Below are 6,000 nucleotides of genomic sequence, written 5' to 3'. Positions count from 1 at the left end.
AAGATGTGGATGTACCATGGATTTATATAGAGGCAAGATGATATTTTCTGTCTTATTATCTATCCCTTTCTTAATGTTTCCCAACATTCTGTTTGTTGGGTTTTTTTTTTTTGTTTTGTTTTGTTTTTTGACTGCCGTTGCACATTGAGTGGATGTTTTCAGAGAACTTTCCACAATGACTCCAAGATCTCTTTCTTGAGTGGCAACAGCTAATTTAGACCCCATTATTTTATATGTATTGTTGGAATTATGTTTTCCAATGTGCATTACTTTGCATTTATCAACATTTAATTTCATATGCCATTTTGTTACCCAGTCACCCAGTATTGTGAGATCCTTTTGTAGCTCTTCGCAGTGTGTTTGGGACTTAACTATCTTGAGTAGTATCTGCAAATTTTGCCACCTGACTGTTTACCCTTTTTTCCAGATCATTTATGAATATGTTGAATAGGACTGGTCCCAGTACAGATCCCTGGGGGACACCACTATTTACCTCTCTCCATTCTGAAAACTGACCATTTATTCCTACCCTTTGTTTCCTACATTTTAACCAGTTACTAATCCATAAGAGGACCTTCCCTCTTATCCCATGATAGCTTACTTTGCTTAGGAGCCTTTGGTAAGGGAGCTTGTCAAAGGCTTTCTGAAAATCTAAGAACAAGTTAAGCAAGCATATTCATTTCCAAGGCATAAATAAAATGTATGATACCAAATTTCTCTATGACAAAGCAGAAAAGCTGTGAGTGTTATAATACAGTGCTGCTTTGTTTGGCACTTTAAATGGGCTTTGTCAGTTGTTCATAATTTCTGTTAGAATTTTTTGTTCAGTATCTAGCTGTCTATGTTAAAAGTATACTAGTTGGAAAAAAATGAAACTAGAACTTCCCAATGTAGCTTGAAATTTTATAACTGCAGAGCAGTCAAATATGCTAACCTAAAGTCAAACTCTTTCTATGTTCAGACTGAAATACCATACATACTCTTACAGGAAAAACAAAAAATTAGTCCCCTTTACATTGCCTTATTCGCTTCCACCACCAGAGGGCACAAGCAATGCCTTCAACCAAATAAAGCATGCCCTTGATTCTTATGTGTCAAATTAACTTTTGAATCAACCCAGAATCAGATTCTGACATTATAATAAAAACCGAAACTTGAATGCTTTAAAACAGAAAAAAAATACCCTTTAAATGAATTCTCTGAATTAGTGCAATAATCTCATTTTTCTTTCTTATTAGAATTATTAATTTTATACCTTTGCCAAGCAAATGCAGCAACATGGAAGTGGAAGGAGGCGAGAGAGGACTTTGTAGCGAGTCAGTTTTTCACCGGAAGAGAAAACAGTGACAAAGGGAGTCTCAGAATATTTCCCAATTTAATTTATTCTGTTTTCTTTGAACAAAGCTTGCCAGCAGAGCTACACACTGAGGATTCTACTTGCCGAAAGACTGCACCTGCAGTCCAACCCTATAGCCAGCTCCTCGTTAGATCCTTGGTATCTTTCTCTCTGTGTGTCTTTTCTTGTGTCCTATCTGTTCCTGTGCTCTCACTCCAATGCCACAGGGCTGTATTTTCAATAAGCATGGGCTAATTCAGGGTAGATCTCAGCATTAACTTTCCTTCTGTCCAGCTGCTTAGGAACTCCTCAGCCTGGTTCAGTTAAAAACCATATTCTGTAGAGCCACAAGAGGAGAATACTTACAGGGGGCCTTTAAACTGGATCTCAGACTGCTTTGTACTGCTATAGTTGAATAATATATTCCAAAGTGCGGCATATGCAGAGACATTATTTATTATTATTTGCCTTGTGGGAACTTCCAGCCACCCCAGTGAGGATCAGGGTCCCATTGTGCGAGATGCTGTGCAGACACACTAGAAGACACCATCCTGTCCTTGAAGAGTTTACCATCTAATAAACCAAGCAACATATGGAGGGTGGGGGAACAGGAAGCAATCAATTATATGCAGTTTTAGTATGTACTTTACAGAACCTCTCAACATAATCCTTCAGTAGCCTTTACTTCCATATTTGCCTGTATGGGACTGGAGTCATAACCTCAGGAGAAAGTGAGGCTAGCTGGCTATGAAGCAGGTCTGCAGCTACTTCTGAGATGGCACCTTAGGCAAAATCATCAAGGAAGCAATGTTAACCAAGCTACAACTATATGTGACATTGGCTGGCATCCTGAGTGCTTCAACAACTGGGCTTCAGAGCAGGACACAGCACAGAGTCCTCACTAATGGATGTCCTCCCATGACAATGGGTAGAGGCCACATTTGGGTTCTTAAGTGACTTGATCTTTGCAGCTTTCAACAGAGTTGCCCACTGGTTAGGTGCTACTAATCAGGCCTTCAGGACCTAGCTAGATCAGCCAAAGGCTGCTCTAAATTCTGCCAAGGACAAGACCAGCACAGACCCCTGATGGGGAGAATGGTGCAAAGATGAGTTAAAGCCATCTTTGTGTTTCCTTTTCTTAGCTGTAGCTAAGGATCTGCCACAGGATTTACTTAATGAGCAACCTATTAACATAAAACTATATTATAAATCAGTGGTTCTCAACTCATGGCCAGTGGGCTGCTTGCGGCCCAATCAACACCCAGCTGTGGCCCATGTGACATCCTCAGGGCCAGACAGGTAGTATATATATTGTGTGGCTGTGGCCCACATAAACATAGAGATCTGCATACGAGACCCATAGTGGTAAATAGGTTGAAAACCACTGTTATAAATGCACAGGAAATAGATGCCCATAGGTTTAATGAGCTATTGCTTCTTCCAGACACAGTCTCCCTTCAATCAATTTATCTGCCTTCACACTTCCTATATGGCCTGACTTCTTTCCAAGAGAAATTACAGTTCTTTGCATCCCTTTGGGATTTTATAGTTCCCCAGTCCCAAAGGAGGTACCAAACTACCATTGTTAAGGTGAAATCCGGGCTTTATTGATGTTAATGGTCAATTGACTTCAATGAACCCAGAATTTCAGACTTAATCTGTGAGCCTTGCTCACACTAGCATCATTCCCAAATTGATTTGGATTCCGTTGCAGTCATGCACCTTACTGCTGAATTTTTATGGGATAAACAATTGTGAGCCTCAAGGAATTGTACTTTGAAAATCTGTTTCAGTAAAATAGCATCATATAAAGCCTCCGAGGGGCTCTGGATACTCCAAAGTCTCAGGCTGAATGTGAGTGTGTGCGTACAGGGGAAGGTCTTTTAAATCTTTTAAATTTACATCTACAAAGTTGCACTTTTGTAAATAGGATTCTATCGTACAATACCACTTCATTTGTGGATCTGTGTGCATGTCACATAATAAGAAAGGACAATACATTTTGTAATGAGTGATGTAGCAAAAGCAAGGTTGCAGACAATCTCTAGAGAATCCAAATATTTTTAAATTAATAAAAAATCACCAATTTATTTCACTGATGCAATCTACAGATATCTAATATGATAACACTGTACTGTGTTCATCAGCGACACAACTAAATTTAGCAAGCGAAGTCAGACACCCAGTCAGAGATGTATATTATCAGGCTGATTCTATAAATCTCTAGATACTATTGTGATGAGTGCTATAGAAAACTTTAAGGATGGATGGATCGATATTAATATGAAAATCTGAGCTTTGAAAAATACAATCATGAACTCTTAGCTTCTATTTTGCTTAATTCATTAGGAATACAGTCAGTCAGAAGACATATAGGGAGACTGTGCAGTATTCGGTTCATTTCAGGCACCCAAAACCTGCAGTCTTCAGTCAGAAAAAAAAACTTCCATTGACAGGTAGTGGGAATGCTGCCTGATCAAAGGGTGCAGGATCAATCATAAATACAATTGTCTGCACTCAGCTCCATGAGAAAAACTTCAGGGATATGCAGCATCCTGCTGGACTCACACATCAACCTACAATTGTCCCAAGAGCTTCTTCGAGAACAGTGTTCTTATTGGGTTGTTTGAGGCAGATTTATCTGCTTTCAACCAATGTGTGCAAACTCTCGCAGTGCTATCATAACTGGTATTTACTGCATAAGGGCCTGATCCAAAGCCCACTGAGGTCAATCGAAAAACTCCAATTGATTTCAAGTGTGTTGACAGATAGACTTTAACAATAATAATTAACAATGATTCATATCTTCAGGCCACCAATTAAATAGGTAAATGTCATTTAGAAGGCTGACTGGTCTGAGCATGTTTTATAGCACTGGCCATCAGAGCTTCTTACTACGCAGTGCTTCCTGAACTACAGTTGAAACAATTAGTAGAGCTGTCATTGGGAAATGACTCAGGTATACACTAGGCATAGTATACCCACTTCAGAACTACCGCTACACCTATGGATGGTACCATTTTAACTTTCCAGGGTCCATTGTTAGAATTTATTTTTATATACGTAAGGACTAGTTCATTTTTTTCAATGAAAGAGCACATCAGGCCTCTAAAGCTATTCTTGGGTAGTGTTAGGCTGGATATAGACTGACATTATTAATTATTATTTAGTTCTCCCAAACCATTGAGCACTCCTTATTCAATGAGCTTTAGTAGTAGCAGTACAATAACAATGTAGCAATGCTAAGGAATCCAATTCGGGCTCAGAGCCTGTTCATAGTAGGTACTGTGCAAATGAATAGCACAAAGATAAGCCTCTGAGGCAGAGACTAACATTATCAAGCCCTGATTCAGAAAAGGACACTTTTAATTTTAGGTATGTGCTTACATGCTTTCCTGAACAGGGATGCTTTTTTGAATCTGAGTCTAGAACATTTCCCCATTACTGACTGAATTACTCTCTATCCCTTCTGGCTCTTGGAAATGTCTATTAATAAATAGGTTGTCTTAAATATCTGCAATGATAAACTGGAGAAATGAAGCAACAGGGCACAATGGACAGATGCAGTTATAAAAATTATGGATGGCAATAGAGACTGTAATAAATCCTAAAGTTCTTTTCAACAAACGAAATGAGAAGTATAAAGAAGAATCTATAATGAAACCTGCACTGAAAGCCACATCTAGTATTTAGCGTGCTGTATAAAGCAAAGCTAAATTACAATATGAGGAAGCATCTTGTTTTAGGAGCATATAGTTTAAATGTACTTTCTATTGTGGTACTTTATGGTGCTTTCACGTCTTTGAAATACCACTACAAACTGGAATCTACTATCATTGCAATAGCTGCAGTGTTATAAGAATTGGCCTTACTGATATGAATGTGCTATGCTAATGTAAAATATCATTGTCCTTCCACCAGGGGGCAACATTAGTAAAAATATTTAAATAATCCAGAACAATTGTTTTTAGAATATTGTGGCAGGACTATATATTTGAGCAGGACATTATTCTTTTCACCTTGGTTTTTAAAATATTTTATTTATAGAAACTTTTGTTACAGAGAAAGTAAGCAATGCAAGGGCTTCAATTTTCAAATAAATTTGTTTTGGGGTATAGAATTATGAATTTCCTTTTTTCTAATTAATAAACATTGTAATAGAAACTCTGAGATGGATTTCATATTGGAAAGAGGTCTAATATAAATGCAATCATCATGATTTAGAAATAAAACATTACTTTTAACATGTACAATCAACTCCTGGGTGATTAAAACTGATAAATGACTACCAAATTCTGTTTGCAGTGGACCTGTGTAAGCTGGAAAACTTGTCTCTTTCACTAAGAAAAGTTGGTCTTTATATTACCTCGCCCACCTTGTCTTTCTACCAAATTCTGGAAAGATAAGATGACCAAACTCTCAGAACGTACCTTGATCACTGAAGTGGTGAAAAAATATCGTATGTAAAAGTTATATTAGATATTATACAAAAGTGTCATTAAAGGGCAGGACACAAGGGTATAAAAAATATACATGTATAAGAGTTAGAAACCATGTACATGTCTCATATATGGATCTAAATTATGACAATATATTAGAGAGCTAGAAATATTGAGCTAGAAATAAAATATGATCTTAGACAGATTCTATCTATCTATCTATGG

This window comes from Chrysemys picta, chromosome 4 (genome assembly GCF_011386835.1).
Source record: "Chrysemys picta bellii isolate R12L10 chromosome 4, ASM1138683v2, whole genome shotgun sequence".
NCBI lineage: Eukaryota > Metazoa > Chordata > Testudines > Emydidae > Chrysemys > Chrysemys picta.
This window is presented reverse-complemented; position numbering follows the sequence as displayed.